Below are 21,615 nucleotides of genomic sequence, written 5' to 3' on the forward strand. Positions count from 1 at the left end.
TTTTCCAGCATCATGGTCTTTTCAAATGAGTAATATCTTCCCATCAGGGGGCCAAAGTATTGGAGTCTCAGCTTCAACATCTCTACTGATGTTGAAGGACTGATCTCCTTTAGGATGGACTGGTTGGATCTCCTTGTAGGCCAAGGGACTCTCAAGAGTCTTCTCCAACACCACAGTTCAAAAACATCAATTCTTTGGAACTCGGCTTTCTTTATAGTCCAGCTCTCACATCCATACATAACCACTGGAAAAAACCATAGCCTTGACTAAACGGACATTTGTGGACAAAGTAATATCTCTGCTTTTTAATATCTAGGTTGGTCATAACTTTTCCTCCAAGGAGTAAGCGTCTCTTAATCTCATGGCTGCAGTTACCATCTGCAGTGATTTTAGAGCTCCCCAAAATAAAGGTAGCCACTGTTTCCACTATTTCCCCATCTATTTACCATGAAGTGATGGGACCAGATGCCATGATCTTATTTTTCTGAATGTTGAGCTTTAAGCCAACTTTTTCACTCTCCTCTTTCACTTTCATCAAGAGGCTTTTTAGTTCCTCTTCATTTTCTGCCATAAGGGTGGTGTCATTTGCATCTGAGGTGATTGAGATTTCTCCCAGCAATCTTGACTCCAGCTTGTGCTTCATCCAGCCCAACATTTCTCATGATGCATGTAAGTTAAGTAAGCATGTAAGTTAAGTAAGTAAGCATGTAAGTTAAGTAAGCAGGGTGACAATATTATCTAAACAAAAAAAATTACTTGGGAATTATTCACATTCTGTGAAATAAAATATATTTGACTACTAAGTAAACCATATGTGTCCCAAATAGGATAACATGTACCCTTCAGGTTAGAATTATTCAGGATATCTTATTTACCATTTTACCTTTGTGCCTAATATGTCATTATCACATACTAGGTACAAGGTTTCAATAGAAGTTTGGGAAGGGAATAAAGCAAATGCATGACATTAATGACTACTTTTTACTAGCTCACATGTGAAAACTTTAATATGATATAAATTTTATTCCTTACTTTCCTAATTAGAAGAAGAAAATTGGACAGATTCTAAGAAAAATCCCAAGTCTGTATTGAGGTTTACTGGAGAGGAAGGAGGGGAATAAACTACCAATGTCTGACATGATTTTAAAAACTGTAAGTGGTAGCAAGAGTAACATGCATTTAGCGCCCCAGACTAACCCTTTTCAGAATAACTAGTATTTTTCTTTCACTCTTGGTTTTAAATAAGGTCATCATTTCTGTATGGAATCTATCACAACCACTTTCTTTCATACCAGTTGACATCAGGGCACATTAGCTTGTTATCTACTTGGATTGAAGCAGTCTCAGTTTCCATTTTTGTAAGTACAAAGTGAGCCAGGTTGAACTCACCTTAGAACTGAGGGTGAAAAAAGAAGGACTGCATTTTTGTGAAGGTACATGAAAAGGAGTATTGAGAGAAGTGGGAAATTAGAAGGTATGACCCTTTTGATTGGTTTCAAAATGCTATAAAAGAAGGAGGATATGTTTTCTATTGTTTCATAACAGATTACCACACATTTAGAAGATTAAACAATATCCATTAGTTATCTCAGTTTCTGTAGGTGAAAAGTCCATCATAGTTTAAATGTATTATCTGCCCAGGGTCCAGTAAGTTGAGATCAAGGTGTTGACCAGGTTTGGGATCTCATCTGAGACATGGGCTCCTCTTCTAAGACAACATTATTATTCAACAACTCAGTTCCTTGCAGCCATGGAACACATGGAGGACTGTAGGCCAACGGAGAATCACTGACTTCTAGGATCTTTCTTAAATGTCTTATCTGTTTAACTTAGGCCCACTCACAGTAATCACTCTTTTGCTTAGTGCAAAGTTAACGGATTTGGGACTTCAATTACCTTTGTAAAAATCTCCTCACCTTTGCCATATAACATGAGAATAACTATTGAATCCTATTCACAGGTCCCATTCTCAAGGGGAGGAGATTAAATAGGGCCATGTTCATGGATCTTTGGGGTCATCATAGAACTCTACCCAACATAAATCCAGTTAGAGAAGAAGCTAAGAAAGCTGGTTTCACACCCAATATCACTTATAAGAGACAAAAGGAAACACAGGCTGGGAGAGAACCATCTTCCATCAAATCTCACAAAATATCTGAGAAGGAAAGGGATACTGAGGGCTCAGGGTGACCCCAAGGGGAAAACTAGTCTGAGGCATCACTGGCATGACACATAGCAAGAAAGAAGTCCCTTTGTGGATGGGAACCAGCCACAGTGCCACTGTGAACTTCTCCAAGGATGACCAGGAGTGAAGAACCTGAGTGAACCTAATTCCAAATACGTATTTGTAAAATATTGTATAAAGAATCTAGAATTTTCCAAAGAGATTTTACTAAGGGTTGGGGAAGAAGTCATCTGATTTGGGGAAGTTATAATTGTAGTGGGTGTGAAATATCAAAATGTATTTACATAGATTTGACTTCTGTTTTACATATAAGTTACTTAGAGTTGCTCAATTTTAGGTAAGTATTGTAGATTGCATTAATATGAATTCTATGACTTTAGTGATATCTGCTCTACTTAACAAACCACACACACACATGGAAAAAGTGAACATTGGACAATAACGAAATGCTACAGATTTGACTCCTCTGTGGTGGACATGTTTAAAGTTTGCTTCTTTGAGATACTACAGTCCATGGAATTTTGTAAGATTCTGTGTTTTAAATAAAAGAAAATAATTGGACATCTGAGAACCATAAGAAAAGCATTCCTCTATTACAAAAAAATCGTTGTGCTATATGGTTGTTTAATGTGTTCTCCTATTAAATGTCCCCATGGCAAGCACTTTGAGGAAAAAATGTTATTTTCCCTTTCAGCCTCACCAGGATTTTGTGTCAAACTGCCTCATGGCCTCTTGTATTCAGGATTACCCTCACTCCTGAGTTATTATGTAACATAATAGACATCACTGCTACTTCCAACTGGCCTGTAAGCAGCAGGAGAAAGTATAACTCTAATCTACTCTCATAAAATAAAATATTTCTATTCTATCTTTCACCATTCTCCTCCCTTACAACTGGGAACACTTTTCAGAAAACATATTCACCTAAAGGATCTGAAATGGGAGTTGCTTTGTTAGCAAAATGATTACATCAAGCAAGAAACAGAGGAGTTTTATGAGCAAAATCAAATATTTAAGTTATCAACAAAAGGCATACATGACTGCTCTTTAAAAAAGAGCTGCACACTGTGAATATGTCTGCTGACTGACTTTTTTGAGATGGGATTCTAAAGCTAAATAAACATTAGATAATCCTTTCCCCTACACAGGCCATCAGAATCAAGGGGATTCTGACAAACTGATACTGCTCTGGGGACCAGGGAGGAAAGGATGTACTTTTGAATAAGAGTTTGAATTAGGAAAGAAGATTCTTATATTTACATAATTCAAAAATTGCATTCTCCACATTTGCCTTGCTTGGAAGAAACACTAAAGCCCTAATTAACCCAGAATGAGCCATTGCTTTCATGTATGACTTTATAATTTTCAAAATGCTATAAATATGTTATTTAAGCCTCACTAAATCTGTGTTCAGTCTAATAATAAAAGGGAATGAGAAAAAAGAAGTAGGATCCAATTTTACATATATTAAAGGTAAAGCCAAAGAAAGCAAGTTACTTTAACATTATATAGTGATAGTTCCTTATGCCTGCATATATGGCATAGCCTAATATTTATTTTCTGTCACCCCAAAGAGAAAAGAGAATTAAAAAGAGGGTAAATCTTGAGTTCTCATCACATACACACACAATGTTTTCCTTTCCTTTTATTTTGTATTTGTATGAGATATTAGATGTTCACTAAACTTACTGTGGTAATCATTTCATGATGTGTATGAAATTAAATCATTATGCTACACATCTTAAACTTTTATAGTTTAAGACAGTGATAGTGGTATAATTTCCTGTTTTCAAACTGTGGTGGCAGATAGAGAACACTCCATGTAACACTTTGTGATGGGATAAAAATGGCAGATCATATTCAAATAATGACATTCTCACAGACATATCCACATTTTGATCAAACAACAAGACACTCTTTGGTGGGAAAGTAAGCAAAATTACTATTCATTTGGCCTTTATTTATGAAGTTAACTTATAATGTAAGTTTATAGACATGAAAAAACTAAATCAAAGATTTAGAGAGATCAAAAATTGATATTCTGTGAATAAAAATAAATGTGTGACTAATCTCACTTACATAGTATTAAATTTTATTTTAATAAATTTTACTGTTTTTAAGACGCCACATACAATACCAGTAAAGTGACTTAGTTATGGACAAATGAATAAACATTAAAATACACACTATTATAAATATGATTGATTTGTGCTATTGTATGGCAGAGACCAACACATTACTGTAAAGCAATTATCCTTCAATTAAAAAAAGTAAAAATAAATAAAAATGCACTATGACCCAAAATGTAATATATAGATTTCATTGATTAAGATATAATATCATTGCTGCTTTTACCTGTATCCTGAATGATAGCTTTGATTTAGCCAATGTAAATCATTTTAATGACTTATTTATTTAAGAAGAACATTTTAATAAGATTTAAGGAAATCATTTTAATGAGAGGAATTTAATTAATTCCTTTAATGATTAAAGGAAATCATTTACTTGTGCAAGATATATTCTTTTTCATTAAAAAAATCTGTTGAACATTTACTCTAGCAATGGCACCCCACTCCAGTACTCTTGCCTGGAAAATCCCATGGACAAGGGAGCCTGGCGGGCTGCAGTCCATGGGGTCGCACAGAGTCAGTCACAGAGTTGGTCACAACTAAAGCGACTTAGCAACAGCAGCAGCAGCAAACACTGTTTAAAAGAAAACACACGCAGAAGTCCCTACCTTCATAGATGTTTTATGGGAAGATACAAAAGAAAACAAATTATATAGCTTACTGAGATAAGTGCCAAGGAAAAATAATTAAAGCTGAGAAGGTAAATATGAATTATTGGGTGAAAGGGGGATAGGATGCAATTTTAAATAGAGTGGTCACTTGAAAAAAGTAACTCCAGACAGGAGCATGCCTAGGTGGTTTTTCAAAGAGAAACACAGCTAGAATATTGGAAGTAGATGAAAGAGAGAAGGAGGAGAAGAGCTCACAGAAGTAATGAGAAGAAAGATTACATAGAGCCTTGTAGGTCAAAGAACAGGGCTCTGGCTTTTACTTTTTTAAGTGAATTTTTTAATTTGAGTCAAGCCTAGTGCGGTGGATGAACCTAGAGCCTGTTACAGAGTGAAGTCAGAAAGAGAAAAACAAAAGGCATATCTTAATCCATATATATGGGATCTAGAAAAATGGTACTGGTGAACTTATTTGCAGGGCAGGAAGAGACGCAGACATTGAGAACAAACTGGTGGACAAAGTTTTGAGGGAAAGAAGAAGGTGGGACAAACTGAGGGAGTTGCGTTCACATATATACACTGCCATGTGTAAAACAGACAGCTAGTGGAAAGCTGCTGTAAAGCTAGCACGGGGAGCTCACCTCGGGGCTCTGTGGTGACCTAAAGGGGTGGGATGGGGAAGAAGTGGGAAGGAAGCTCAAAAGGGAGAGGATATATGGATACTTACAGCTAATGCACATTATTGTACAGCAGAAACCAACACAACACTGTCGTTATCTAATTAAAAACAAATTAAAAGTCAAAACAATTAAATAAAATAAAAGCAAAGGATTTTGAACAAGGAAGAAATATAATCAAACATATTTTAAAAGGTCACTCTGGCTGCTGGACTGAGTACAGATCACAAGAGGGCAAAGATGCAAATATTGACACCATTAGGAGGTGATTAGGAGGTCATAATCTAGGTAAGAGTGATGGAAGCTTGATCAAGAGGTGCAGTTGTGATTGTATTCTTATACATCTGTAAGTTAGATGTGATAGCATTACCTGACATGTTAGAAAAATGTGTTGAAATAAAGAAACAACCCAATTGTCTCAGATCTTTGACCTGAACCTCTAGAATGGTGGAGTTGCTAAAAACTAAATGGAGACGATTGTACGAGAAGCAGGTTTGGTTCAAATTATCAGAAACTCAGTTGGGTTCATTAGGCTTAAGATGTCAACTGAACAGGTCTGAAGATATTTATTTAAAATCTAATTCTAGTCTTTTTTACTCTTTTATTTATAACTTACCCAGTGATAAAACTTAGAAAAAAAGTAACCATAGAATCACAACTGGAAAGCCCAGCAGTGTTATATAACCATTGCGTGTGAGTACTCAGTCACTCAGTCCTGTCTGACTCCATGGACTCTAACAGGCTTCTCTGTCCATAGAATTTTTCAGGCAAGAATACTGGAGTGGGCTGCCATTTCCTCCTCCAACCCAAGGATCAAACCTGCATCTCCTGCATTGACAGGTGATTTGTTTTACCACTGAGCCACCTGGGAAACCCACTATGTAACCACTGCCTCAATTATATATCAATATGGACTACGATAGTGATAAGACAAATTATGGATTACACCAAATTTCTGATGACCATTCTTGACTTACTCCTTTCTTTACCTCTCAAGAGATTGATATGTCATGTTGGATTGCAAAAAATAATTTGAAATAGTTAAGACTTAAATTACTACTATGCTTTAGTACTTGACCTATTATTTTTTTAAAAAGTCCATTCGACATCTTTAACAATTACCAAAAGTTAAGAACTTAAAGGATAAGGTTAAATTCAATCAGTGGCATGTCAGAATTGCAAGTACTTTCAGAAATTTTAGGAGGGAGGAGAAAAGAAACTTCAGTTTTATCACAGATTCTTTTACTTCCTAAAACCTATTTATAAACGCATATAAGCTGGTAAAAGAATTATAGCTTAATGGTAGATATCTGTTCTGAGAATCATCCTTCCATTAGTGCTTTGTGAAAGAGGCTTTGTCATCCTCTCCTTGGTAGAAGGTAAATTCTTTCCCAACAGCCTTCTGTGTCCCTCATATAAATGGATGACATCTCCATACCTTAATGAATCATTCCAAAACATGTCCAGTCTTAGCTCAAGTTCAGCCTAATATGAATTGATAGCATGTGCAGAGACAAGGAGGTGTGTGTGTGGTGACTCTCATACAGGCACATCCAGATGCAAGCACACGGGGTCAAGGTTTTAGAATAATGCTGGTTTTAATATGCGACCCTGTTGCTCCCTGAAACTTGACTGAATGAAAGAGACAATGCAAAAGGAATAATCTATCCTAAATGATGCCAACTCTGTGTACTAACTTACAGAGGTTACTCACTGCTGCTTTAGAAGGCTTACGCATCACAGATGTAACTGTTAATTACAATGGTACTGGAATATTTGTAATCACTTCAAAATTAACCTTTATATCCTCAGGAGGTTTGCATTTATAAGAGTCACTTGATGTCTCACAGAGAAACTAATTAGTCAACAAATGATAAGTACAGAAAGAACACAAATTAGTTCTTTGTTTACTGCTACATGGTGGTACCATGTAATTTGTATTGTAATTAAAATGTTTTATATTGCAAACAGAAAATATTTAATTCAGGGATAGATAATAATAGCAGTTTCAAGTATTCCAGGAAATATGTTGACACATTCACTGGGCTTTACTCTTTAGGTATTCGCCTAAAGAAAGAAAGAAATGGTGGAAAAATAAATCTAACCATTATCAAGGACATTTCTCTCTCTCATTACCATTGTGAGAGTTTCTAACTAAAAACTTCATAAAAGCTAGAAAATACTCTGGAATAGACAAAACAAGAAAAATTCAGAAATAGGAGACAGGTAATTTTTTAAATATAGGAAAACATTTTATAACATCTCATAAGAAGTAGTTTTCCAAATATAAGGAGAAGACGTTTATAGAAAAATCCTATCATCCATAAAATGTTACAAGTACCACTATGTGATGTTATTAATCTTCTTTTTGTTTATATTAATCTTAATTGTTAATTTCTCTAGATTAACTCTTCTAGCAATGGAGGCTTTACCCAGATTCTGAGCATTGGGTGATGTCCAATTTCTCCCATCCTACAAGAAGGAGAATTTAAATAAGCTTCATCCCCAGTGACAATTATTATTTATTAATCTAGTTCTTCTTTCTTATTATAAGGAATAAGAAAGGGGCAAAAATTGGGGGTTAAATTTTTAGTTATCTTTATTCTGCAAGACGAAAAGTCTTGATCATTCCTACTTGTTTTGGTTTACTAACAAAATATCTTTCCTCTATGCTAAAGAACAAAAGCACAAAATATGAGGGTCTTTTGATTTTATTACAATGATAATTAAATTGTGCCTTCTATGTACTCACATTTTGTCTGTTCATTTAAAGAATTTTTATTTCATTTTCAGTAACTGATTCTTTATATTTTCTTCTTTCCTATTCAATATTTCTGAGAATTTTTGTTTCATTTTATATTTTCTCTTGGACCATCCTTGATAGATTTATTTTTAAGTTACTTTCAGATTGCTCTATTCTCATTTATCTGATTACATCCTTCTTCTGACTTTTGATGTTGGTAACTGTTCTCAGTGTTAACTTTCTTCATGTATATCAAAGTAAGGACTCTATAGTTTGAATTGAAGTGAGGTTTTTCTCTCCCATGTTCATCCTTTGTCATATAGCAATTTTGAAATTTCCTCTAATTTTCTCATCTACCAATTTTGAAATTTCTCTGGAAATTTTGAAATTTTCTTTGTTGTCCAGCAATTTTGAAATGTCTCCAGATTAACTCTTCTAGCAATGGAGGCTTTACCCAGATCCTGAGCATTGGGTCATGTCCAATTTCTCCCATCCTCTAAGAAGGGGGATTTAAATAAGCTTTATCCCCAGTGACAATTTTAAGTCTTATTTCCATCATCTTTCACAAACCTTGCCACCTTAGTCCAGCCTTTGCTTTCTATCCATGAGATATGCTCTGTTCTCCTACCAAAAATGAACACTTCTACTAGCAGTTCCCATCAGCAGGAGGATAATTTGTTGCTTTAGTCCTATTTGTCCCATTGTGTTTTGGTTCCATAAGTGGGAGAAAGATGCTTAGTTTTAATTTTCAAGTTTTCTAAGGTCTTCAGACTCTATTCTTCTGAGATAAAAAAAAAAAAAAAAAAAAACAAAACAGTGCAGCCTTTCAAAGTAAAAAGCAGGCAGCATCTGCTAACTTTGCTCTCTTTTCTTATTCTCAACCATATTGTTATTGGATGTTCCTTCTTTTCTGTCCTAACAATATTTTACAAAACTGAGTTTCCACTGTGGTGGTCAAAAAAAATTTTTTGACATAAAAATATCAAAGTCGTATCAGTTCAGTTCAGTCGCTCAGTCGTGTCCGACTCTTTGCTACCCCATGAATCGCAGCACGCCAGGCCTCCCTGTCCATCACCAACTCCCAGAGTTCACTCAGACTCACGTCCATCGACTCAGTGATGCCATCCAGCCATCTCATCCTCTGTCGTCCCCTTCTTCTCCTGCCCCCAACCCCTCCCAGCATCAGAGTCTTTTCCAATGAGTCAACTCTTTGCATGAGGTGGCCAAAGTACTGGAGTTTTAGCTTTAGCATCATTCCTTCCAAAGAAATCCCAGGGCTGATCTCCTTCAGAATGGACTGATTGGATCTCCTTGCAGTCCAAGGGACTTGCAAGAGTCTTCTCCAACACCACAGTTCAAAAGCATCAATTCTTCGGCTCTCAGCTTTCTTCACAGTCCAGTTCTCACATCCATACATGACCACTGGAAAAACCATAGCCTTAACTAGACGGACCTTTGTTGGCAAAGTAATGTCTCTGCTTTTCAATATGCTATCTAGGTTGGTCATAACTTTTCTTCCAAGGAGTAAGCATCTTTTAGTTTCATGGCTATAGTGCATATATATGGAATTTAGAAAGATGGTAATGATAACCCTGTATGCGAGACAGCAAAAGAGACACACATGTATAAAACAGTCTTTTGGACTCTGTGGGAGAGGGCGAGGGTGGGATGATTTGGGAGAACGGCATTGAAACATGTATAATATCATGTGTGAAACGAATCGCCAGTCCAGGTTCGATGTGTGATACAGGATGCTCGGGGCTGGTGCACTAGGATGACCTAGAGGGATGAGATGGGGAGGGAGGTGGGATAGGGGTTCAGAATGGGGAACAAGTGTACACCCGTGGTGGATTTATGCTGATGTATGGCAAAACCAACACAATATTGTTAAGTAATTAGCCTCCAATTAAAATAAATTTATATTAAAAATTAAAAAATATATAAAAGTTGTTAAAGACATCAGCTTTGACATTAGAGAAGGTCAAAACTTATCACTTCAGTGAAACATTTATCCTTCAAGAACTTGCAGTCTATCACATAAAATGAAGATAACAGTATTACCACAAAAAAGTTTAGCTGAGAATAAATAAAGAGTGCTTAATTAAAGTGGCCACACAATATTAACTATTTATATACTTAAAACCAGTTATTTACCTTACAGACTACCCTTTATTGAAAATTATGAACCTCAAATAGGGAAAGATGAAAACATCACCTGCAAATCCAAATTCTTCAGCTTATACTTTGGCCTTTAAATTTACTGGAAAAATATTCACATTTTTTTGATCATCAGTGCTCATCCGTCATGGGTCAAAGAATGGTAAAGAGTTGGAGGTTCTGATGTTTCTTTTGGCACTTTACTTTTTGGATATGAACTCCCAGAAGAGCAGGCAACTCTAAATTTACCATGTTCTATACACTTTTTACGCTTAACATAATGAAACATGGAATTTTATGTACCCATAAGGAAATCCTCCCTATGATTCTTGGAATATGAGTTATTTGGTATTACAGTGGTTAAAAACTCACTGACCATTTCACTTACTGTGTGCCCTTAGATACATTAATATATTTGACTGTTTCTAATGTCTAAAATGAAGAAATACTGTATCAGTTCATTGTGAATATTAAATGAGGTAATATATATAAATTGTTACCAAAATGTCTGATAAGCTAATAATGCAAAATTTACTTTAGGTCTACTTCCATTTTTGTCAACAGGTCTATCTTTAGGTTTCAATGAGAAGCCATCCTAATAATTGACTAACTTCAATAGCATAATGCCAGTTAAAAATTTATTCATCTTCATGCTCCACTATAGACTATTTCCACCATGAAATCTGTAACAAATGTAAATTTTCTGATCCAACCTCTTCTAAACCCCTTCTTTTATGTCTGACTTTTTGTTAGACACCATAAAAAAGGAAAAATTCAATTTTCTAACCTCTCATGCAACTTGGGAGTGGCCATGTGACACAGTTCTGGCTAATGAAATATATGTAGAAGTCCACATGGGCCTCTCCTCTTCCTTTCTTCCTGTCCAAAACATGGATGTGACACCTAAGAGATAAAGAGTCATCTTTCAGTTACCAGGCAACAAACTAATGTGTTGAAGATGATGAAATGTTAAGAAAAGGCTTGGATTGCTAAGAGGATCACCATACTTGCATTAATCTCTTCCAGAGAAGAATAAAAAATAAGTCACTATTTGATGTAAGACACTTGATATTTGCTCTTGAATGTACTACTATGTGGGGCTAGTGGTAAAAAAGCCGCCTGCCCATGCTGGAGTCTCAAGAGACATGGTTCCCATCCCCAGGTCAGGAAGATCCCCTGGAGGAGGAAATGGCAGCCCACTCCAGTATTCTTGCCCAGAGAATCTGATGGACAGAGGAGCCTGGTGGACTATGGTCCATAGGGTCACTAAGAGTCAGACACGACTGAAAGCTATTTAGCATGCATACGCACATACTATTATGTAACTTATCACTGAAGCTTTGTACTTGAGCGAGTGAGAAATTGGAGGAAGCAATGTTGCAGTAAGAAACCTAAAAATCTATGGTCACTCAGAGGGCAGGTACAACCTTGAATGTAATACTTTCTCTAAACAACCCATTTCTCTTTGTTCTATTCTTTGCTCTGCTTTGCTCGGTTTAGTCACTCAATCATGTCTGGCACTTTGCAACCACATGAACTGTAGCCTGCCAGGGTCCTCAGTCCATGGGGATTCTCCAGGCAGGAATACTGGAGTGGGTTGCCATGCCCTCCTCCAGGAGATCTTCCCAACCCAGGGATTGAACCAAGGTCTCCTGCATTGCAGGCAGATTCTTTACTGTCTGAACCACTAGAGAAGCCTAAGAATACTGGAGTGGGTAGGCTACCCCTTTCTGCAGGGGTATTCCTGACCCAAGAACAGAACCAAGGTCTCCTGCATGGCAGGCGGATTCTTTACCAGATGAGCTACCAGGGAAGGTATACCTCCCTCCATCCATATTATTTAACTTTTAAATTAAAATAATATACATATTAGATAAATATAACAGCAGATAAATACTTGTAATCCAAAGATGGTAATTCTTTGACCAGCTACTCTGAAAAAAAATCCCTGTTTACTCTATTTTGCTTATTTTCCTCCTGCTTTTCTCCATGTTTCTACAAAATATACTTATAATATTTCTTGATAATAAATATTAGACACTATAATTTTCCAATATTATATATGATAATTTGGCTACATTCAATCCCATATTTCTAACTTCCCAGGTAGGTTATATCATTTATCTTACTGAAATTTCTAATCAGCCTTTGAACAAAATGAACAAAATAAAAGATATATGCTTATACTTTGTTTTTATGCAGCTTTTCCTGCTAGAATTTTTATTTGCCTGAAGTTTAACAGGATGCACTTAATAATTAGTATATTTTATTCATTTCATTGAGCTCTCAATGGATTCATTCATTCAAATGACTGACATGCTTCAGTTGTGAAAATTTTTTATCATATATATTGATTATTTTTGTTCCATTTTCTCTGTTTCATCCATCTGATATTGAATCTTACAGAATCCCACCTCAGTTTTTATTTTTCCTCTCATAGTTGTTATCTTTCTATCCTTTTTTCCTAACAGATTTCTCTGCTTTTATCTAATATTTCTTTTGGATTTTTTTTCATTATGGTCACATCACAATTTAAACTTCTAAGGGCTCTTTGTTATTTTAAATAAGGTTATATTATTTTCTATATATGCAATTATTTCATACACCTCTTAACATGTGAGGATTGGACTTTCTTGCATTTTTGTAGTATAGAGAATGGAAGTTTTCTTTTGTTCTGAAAGATAACAATATTTATTCACTGTTCACATTTCTCTATTTTTATAATCTCTGCTGCTCATGTTCAAGGGTTTATTCACGTTTGTTAACCACTGATTCATCTATTATATTTAATAATAAAATAGTCAAACCAAAAAGAAATTGATTAGAAGTTCTGTGGAAGAAAAAAACAGTCTATGTAAAGTGTGTTTGGAAAAAAGTTTTCATCTTCACTGAGGAACTATTCAGGTGTCAGTTTTATCAGAAGCACTAGAAGAGTGGATACCAGGCTCCTGGTATTTTGTTTGAGGGTTGAGGGTGTAGATCTTAGAAGTTAACTATTTGATACCAATACTTTAAGCAGAGACATCACTTTGCCAACAAAGGTTCATCTAGTCAAAGCAATGGTTTTTCTAGTAGTCCTGTATGGATGTAAGAGTTGGACCATAAACAAAGCTGAGTGATGATGAATTGATGCTTTTGAACTGTGGTATTGGAGATCAAACCAGTCAACTCTAAAGGAAATCAGTCTTAAATATTCATTGGAAGGACTGATGCTGAACCTGAAACTCCAATACTTTGGCCACTTGATGAGAAGAATAAACTCATTAGAAAAGACCTTGATGCTGGTAAAGACTGAAGGCAGGAGGAGAAGGGGACAACAGAGGACAAGATGGTTGGATGGCATCACTGAATCGATGGACATGAGTTTGAGCAAGCTCCAGGAGTTGGTGATGGACAGGGAAGCCTGGCGTGCTGCAGTCCACAGGGTCACAAAGAGTCAGACACTACTGAGCAACTGAACTGAACTGATAGATACTCTCACTTCATTTTCTATTTTCACCTCCACATACCAAATTCTGCCTTCAGTCTCTACATGGCATCTCTGAGTCTTTGATTGGCACTTTATTTTAATCAAGTGGAGATACAGTCATTTGTCCACTCAGTGAGCAGGGTTGAGAAAACATTGGTTCTGCTTCCTCCAAATACTGACTTCCAACCAGTCCTCATGTTAAGTCATTTAACTTGTCCCTGTCCTCTGTTTCAAGCAGCATCTTTGAGATGGGAACATCTTTTGGATTCAGTGACTCTAATTGACTTTCTTTTCATTCACATCAGTGTGATGTAAAAAGTATATTCTATACCTTCCTCCTCTCTCTAGCTTCATTTGTACAGAAGTTTATGAAGTCTCATCCACAGATTCTCAGTCCCATTTTATCTTTTATAAATTTTCATCTTTTCAATGGTTATATATTTAGAGTACTGTGTAAACTAAGAGAGAAACTTATGCAATCAATCCACATAACCAGAAAACAATATATTTTAGATGACATATGGTATATTTATACAACAAACAAAAGCTAAATTTAGCTGAAGGTACACAAAAAATAGCAATTACAATGTGTTCTGAAATGTTTATTTTTCTATGTATACAGATTGGAGAGTGCTTACTTTAAAGAGCCAATCATTTGGTAAAAGAACAGCAGGATAATGAGTAAGTATTTGAAAAATAATGCCAATTAGAATGGCTTAAAGTAATTGGGAGCCTTTGGCCTAGAGGCGATAAGCTGGCAGTGAGAGATGACTTAGTGCTCAGATGTCGTGACTAGTTCTCCTCCTTTCTTTCATCTGAACAGACAGACAAGTAAGTAAAATGTAACATACTTGCCTCAAAAGAAATTTTAAAGAACCCTCCCAATACAAAAATGCCCATATACTGAATTGTGGAATTTTTTTCACATAGACAAGTAATACAAATTCAGTGTATATGAAGTATAAGTATATGGAAATAAAACAGAGGTCTAGATTGAAAGTGCAAAAAAAAATTACTGATAACAAATGCAGGCAGTCCTTAATTTTGCACAGTATCTTGTAAATGAAGTTGTTTGCATTCGTTTTCAAGACTGCCATAGGAAATTACTATAAACTTGGTGGTTGAATTAAGAAATTTATTTCCTCATGGTTCTGAAGGTCAAAAGTCCATAATCAAGCTGTAAGCAGGGCCCTACTCCCTCTGGCTCTAGGGAAGAATCCACTTTTTGCCCTCCTCTAGTTTCTGGTGGCTGTCAGCGATCCTTGATTTACAGGCACATAACCCCAATCTCTGCCTCATAATCACATTGCCCCCTCTTCTGGCTTCTATTCTTCCTGTCTCAAATTCACCTCTGCCTTTGTCTTATTAAAAAGATTTGTCATAATTTACAATGGCAAAGATTTTATTTTTAAAATGAAGTAACAATCACGGGTTCCAGGGTTAGGAGCGACATACATTTTGGGGGTGCTACCATTCAACCCACTAAGTTCATGTGTATAGGAACCATATCTTTACATTGATCTCAGTTATCATGCAATTGTGCAGAGTGAGACCTGCCTATAATTCCTATCAATTATTTGGCTTTTCAAGGTGAGGAGTTAAGACCTGGAAACATATCTCAGATTATACAGCTTAGCTTAGCATGACAAAAGACAGCATCAAAGATGTGAGGGACCAGAATAAAGGATTTTAAGTGCCAGTACTATCATCAAAAATGAGGACAAGACTATAAACTATGTATAGCAGGGCTTCCAAGACCATCCAGCCAAAAGCCTCCAGGTGATAATTCCCACCAAAAGTCATTCTAAGTAGTCATTGATCAACCTTCATTAAGTAACATGAGGTCCAATACACACAGTATAACATTACCAGAACATGCAACATTGTTGTCGTGCTTATGTGCTTAGCCTCTCAGTCGTGTCCAGCTATTTGCAACCCCATGAACTGTAGCCTGCCAGGCTCCTCTGTCCATGGGGATTCTCCAGGCAAGAATACTGGAGTGGGTTGCCATGCCCTCCTCCAGGGGATCTTCCCAACCCAGGAATCAAACTCAGGTCTCCTGCATTACAGGCAGATTCTTTACCATCTGAGCCACCTGGGTCTATGTTTATAAAGGATTTAATTCATACAGTATTAGATTAGTAATTGTTTAAGTGTTATTAAGGTGAAATTTATGCCAATATTCATTTTAAATCAGTGCTGATTTTACTGTCTTGCTGGTTTGCAAATGAATCCATGGAAAATACATATCAAACTAATGAAGAATAGGTTATAACAGAATACACAATAACTTAGTATATCCCCAACACAAATATACAGAAGTATTTAAAACAAAATGAATGTTTGTAAATTAAACCTTATAACTTGAGTAATTAAACATCAATAAGGAAAAGTGCACGTTATAGTGAAGACATTGAATAACCACTGTTAAATCACCAAAAGACAAGGGTACTGAGTTTGTTATATAACTGGTGCTTTAAAATACGTTAATTTATATAGTCTTAATTTTATGATTTAATTAAGCAAACAAGAACACAATTAAGGGAGGGTATTACTCCACTGGAGCAACTGACTCAAATGTTCTGGTCAAATATTTTCAGAAATTAATCGATCGAAGATCGAATATCAACATTTCAATGGTAAGAAAATAGGTCTGTGGATGACTTTGTTTTACAAGTGAAAAACAGTATTTAGGTATGTTAATGAGGAGAGACTTCACACATATTTAAATTAAACACATTAATATTAAAATGGGTTGAATCCTTAATTCATTATTTTTAACTCTATGACCAAGTGTAAGTTCTTTAATGTGTCTGTACTTCAGGTTCCTAATATACAACAGAGATAATAATGTCTCTTTCATCAGTTTATTGTTAAGAGTAAATGAGGGAATACATTGCAAGCCCCAAAGAGAACAAGGGCTTTAAAAACTTATTATAATATTAATCTTTAAAAGAATCTGTAGGTAGAACCCTCAAATATTTTAGCAATACTTTTATAGTTATAAACCAGCAAAAGGTACCAATTCTAGTCCATAATTATAAGCAGAAGAGACCAGAATTAAGGTAAAGATTGTACCCAATGGTTTTAACTAATGAACTCAATTTTTAAAAAAGTTTATAGAATGCTTTTTGTGCAGTAATTGAGCTGGATAATAACTGAAATGCAAAGATGAGTAAATATTGATGTTGGCCTTCAAAACTTCAGTTGATTTAGGAAGGTAGATAATTATACAACAATAATCAATACAGTATTACACTACAAGTACTCCTACAAAGAAAGGGCCTGAAATAGTAAAGGTGGAAGTTTTTTAATTTTTCCAAGTTAGGTTTTGTATTTCTGTAATAAAATGGATTTACTGACACTTCTTAAGATGGACTTAAAGTCTGATATTGATGAGTATGGCATATGAGGCAGAGTGTGTCCACAGGCCTGAGAGGAGTATAATTGGAAGCAAAGGGCATGTATAATGGGATGAGGGTAAACAAGGAAGGAGCATTTGCTTAAAGTTTTATACACCAGGATGATGAGTTTATATTTTCTTCAGTGATAAGGAAGAATTGTTAATATTCTTTTTTTCTCTTTTGAGCAGTGGAAATAGCATTGTAAAATTACATTTTAGAAAAATTATGTTTGATTTACAAGTTAGGATGGATTAAAATTTTTAAACAATAAAGGAAAGAGTATCAATTACGCAACCCTTGTATAAAAGTATCAGTCTAAATGAGAGATAATGAGAGCCTAAGCATATGGGACTCTGACAGGCAGATACAAATGACATTATGCAAATCAAATCAAGAGGACTTACTGGTTGCCTATAGGAGAAACCAGAGAAATCAAAGATATCCTTAGGAAATAAAATTCAACAGACAGGAATAACATCATCTGGGTAAGAATGAAGGAGGACATATACAATGGAATATTCAGTTCAGTTTAGTTGCTCTGTCATGTCCGACTCTTTGCAACCCCATGAATTGCAGCACGCCAAGCCTCCCTGTCTATCATCAACTCCCGGAGTTTACCCAAACTCACATCCATCGAGTCAGTGATGCCACCCAGCCATATTACTCGGCCATAAAAGGAACAAATTTGAGTCCGTTCAAGTGAGGCAGATGAACCTAGAGCCTGTTATACAGAGTGAAATAAGCCAAAAAGAGAAAAACAAATATCATATTAATGCACACATATGGAATCTAGAAAAATTGTATTGATGAACTTATTTACAGGGCACGAATAGAGATGCAGATGTAGAGGATGGCCCTGTGTACACAGCAGGGGAAGGAGAGGTGGGATGAACTGAAAGTAGCCTTAATAAACATATACACCACCATGAGTAAAATAGCTAGTGGAAAGTTGCTATATAACACAGGGAGCCCAGCACAGTGCTCTGTAATGACCTAGAGGGCTGTGAGGGGGAGGGGGGGGTTTAAGAGAAAAGGGATATATGTATACTTAAGGATGATTCACTTTGTTGTAAGGTGGAAGCCAACACAACATTGTAAAGCAATTATCCTCCAATTAAAAAACAAACTCAAAAAAAAAAAAAAAAATGAAGGGTGATGATGCTAAGTGAGCACAGAGTCACAGAAATAAAGGTAGACTATTCCCATAAAGGAGAGCTTGCCTATCACTAACAGTGCCACTAGAAATTTCAAAAGAGTGAAGTATGAGAAAAGATTATGGCAAATCGGTGGTTGTACATATACATGTGCACACAGAGCACACACATATGCTGCATATATGAGAGCAAGCCATGAACAATAAAGATTCATCAAAAATAGAATTCCAAGTAGGAGGGATGAGCCTTTAAAAATAAAAGATTGAGAGCATAGAAACATATTTCTAGGAAAATAGAAGTAAAAGTAAGACAAATTTATTATTTCTGTAAGAGAATATATGGTAGAATAAGAAGTGAATCTACTTCCTAAAATAAGAGCTTGAGAGCGGAGTAAGTAAGCATTGAGTAATATACATATTAAGCTAGGAAAAGTTGTCACAGAAATAAAATTAAGTCTTCATGCTGGTCATCAACAACACAAGATAAATAAGAGGATTATTCAAATACAGTAAGGACCATACAATAAACATAATTGTCATGATTTTGTGACTTCTAGCTATATTTATCTGCCAAGAAGATGGGAGGGATAGAAAAAGCAACAAGAAAAGGAATACCAGGGCTGTGTCTTCACAAAGCCTAAACATTGGCTATTTTGTTGTGTATACATGCTTAGTCCCTCAGTCATGTCCAACTCTGCAATCCTTTGGACTATAGCCTGCCAGGCTTCTCTGACCATGGCATTTTCCAGGCAAAAACATTGGAGTGGGTTGCCATTCCCCTCTCCAGGGGATCTTCTTGACTCAGGGATTGAACCCGCATCTTCTGTGTCTCCTGCATTGCAGAAGGGTTCTTTAGCCACTGAGCCATTTGGGGAAGCTGCAATTCTGTTGTAAAATAACTTACATGTTTATAGCAATTTCATCATGAAAGTGCCTAATCATGGCTAGGTATAGAAACAAAAGAAAGTGAATAAAAATAGACTGAGAAAGGCAGAAGAGTACAGGGACAACTAAATCAGGCAGGAAACTGAGTTGCCAGTATCAAATAAATGGGAGAAGTCAAAGGAAAAATCAGAGTGGCTCCTGCCAAGTAAGAGTTGTGGGTTCCATTCTTGGGTTGGGAAGATCCCCTAGAGAAGGAAATAGCAACGCACTCCAGTATTCTTGCCTGAGAAATCCCCCAAACAGAAGAGTGTAGCAGGCTACAGAACATGGGGTCCCAAAAGAATCTTAGCTATTAAAAAACAAAGAAACAACTAAAATAATGCGAAGGAATTGAAACTGGAAGTATTTGCATTAAATGTATAGAGTAACAGATTGTTAAAACATGTTTCTTCTTGTTCTTTAATAGAAACAAGAACTCAAACCATGGATCAGAAGCACACCAGTCATGTGCAGGGGAAATTCAGATCAATTCTTTCTACAGAATGCAGTAGAGACCATTTTAAAAATATAACATAATTACATAATTTACTTCTTTTAAATGAACTATCTGGATAATGCTGTGCTTTTGTATGGTTTTGACTTCCGTGTTGGAGAAGACTCTTGAGAGTCCCTTGGACTGCAAGGAGATCCAACCAGTCCTTCTGAAGGAGATCAGCCCTGGGTATACTTTGGAAGGAATGATGCTAAAGCTGAAACTCCAGTACTTTGGCCACCTCATACGAAGTGTTGACTCATTGGAAAAGACTCTGATGCTGGGAGGGATTGGGGGCAGGAGGAGAAGGGGATGACAGAGGATGAGATGGCTGGATGGCATCACGGACTCGATGGACGTGAGTTTGAGTGAACTCCGGGAGTTGGTGATGGACAGGGAGGCCTGGAGTGCTGCAATTCATGGGGTCACAAAGAGTCGGACACGACTGATCGACTGAACTGAACTGAACTGAAAGTCAGTTAGGGCTTCCCAGGTAGCTCAGCCGGTTAAGAATCTGCCTGAAACCCAGTTCAATTCCTAGGTCTGGAAGTTACTCTGGAGAAGGGATAGGTACCCACTCCAGTATTCTTGGGCTTCCCTGGTGGTCAGGCAGTAAAGAATCTGCCTGCAATTCAGGAGACCTGGGTTTGATCTCTGGGTTGGGAAGATTCCCTGAAGGAGGGCATGGCAACCTACTCCAGTATTCTTGCCTGGAGAATCCCATGGACAGAGGAACCCTATGGACTATAGTCCAAGGGGTTGCAAAGAGTTGGACATGATTGAGCAACTAAACACAGCATAGCACATCATCACTCAAGATGATTCCATCATCCATTCATCCACGAGATTATGTACTATATTCAATGCACTATGCCAGAAAACACCTCTCAAATAGGATAAAGATGCTGTTGTCATAGAGTTTACTGTATAGAGATAAAAACAAACTAAATGATTATAGAGATATATATAAAGTTTCCATGTGTTGAGGGAGTGTGTAATTTCCTCGGTTCTGTCTCACCACAGCAAAAATATGAAGCTCAAGGCGTGAGGGCGGGCCAACCCAGAAGACAAGAGAAGCACAGAGGCTCAGTTTGGCTTCTCTTTTTATATGTTTTTTTCTCCTCCCCCCCAGCCTGCCCTATAATAAATTGACCTAGTCAGGAGGGCTGTGTTCGTTTCACCTGAGGTTCCCCCTCTGGTCCTTGGACCTTCCTTTGTTCTATTTTCGTGGGCTTTTCCAGTCTTTGCCTTTTAGCCACTGCCATTCTGGACTCCTTTTTCCTATTCTACCTACCTAACACATGAGAGCTTAAAACAAAAGAAGTTGACCAGTCAAGGAAAAATTTTTAAGAAAATACGACTTGACCTGATGACTGCAGATGAGAAAGCAATAAATGTGTTTGTGCATGGTTTGTTAGGGGTTGGAGGGGGAGATTTGTCATAGTAGTTATGTATATAAGACACTATATGCAAACACCTTTGAATGCAAGAGAAAGCCAGATTTCAAAAACTCTGTAACTGAAAACAGTCTAGTATTACTAGAATGTAGAAACAGACAGGGAGATAAAGCAGTTTTCTGTATGCCATATTAAATACTTTAGTTTTATTCTAAAAGCAATTGGCTACCAAGGAACCCACTTAAGCAAGAGGTATCATAACTAGATTGTATCTTG

This window comes from Oryx dammah, unplaced genomic scaffold (assembly GCF_014754425.2).
Source record: "Oryx dammah isolate SB20612 unplaced genomic scaffold, SCBI_Odam_1.1 HiC_scaffold_29, whole genome shotgun sequence".
NCBI lineage: Eukaryota > Metazoa > Chordata > Mammalia > Artiodactyla > Bovidae > Oryx > Oryx dammah.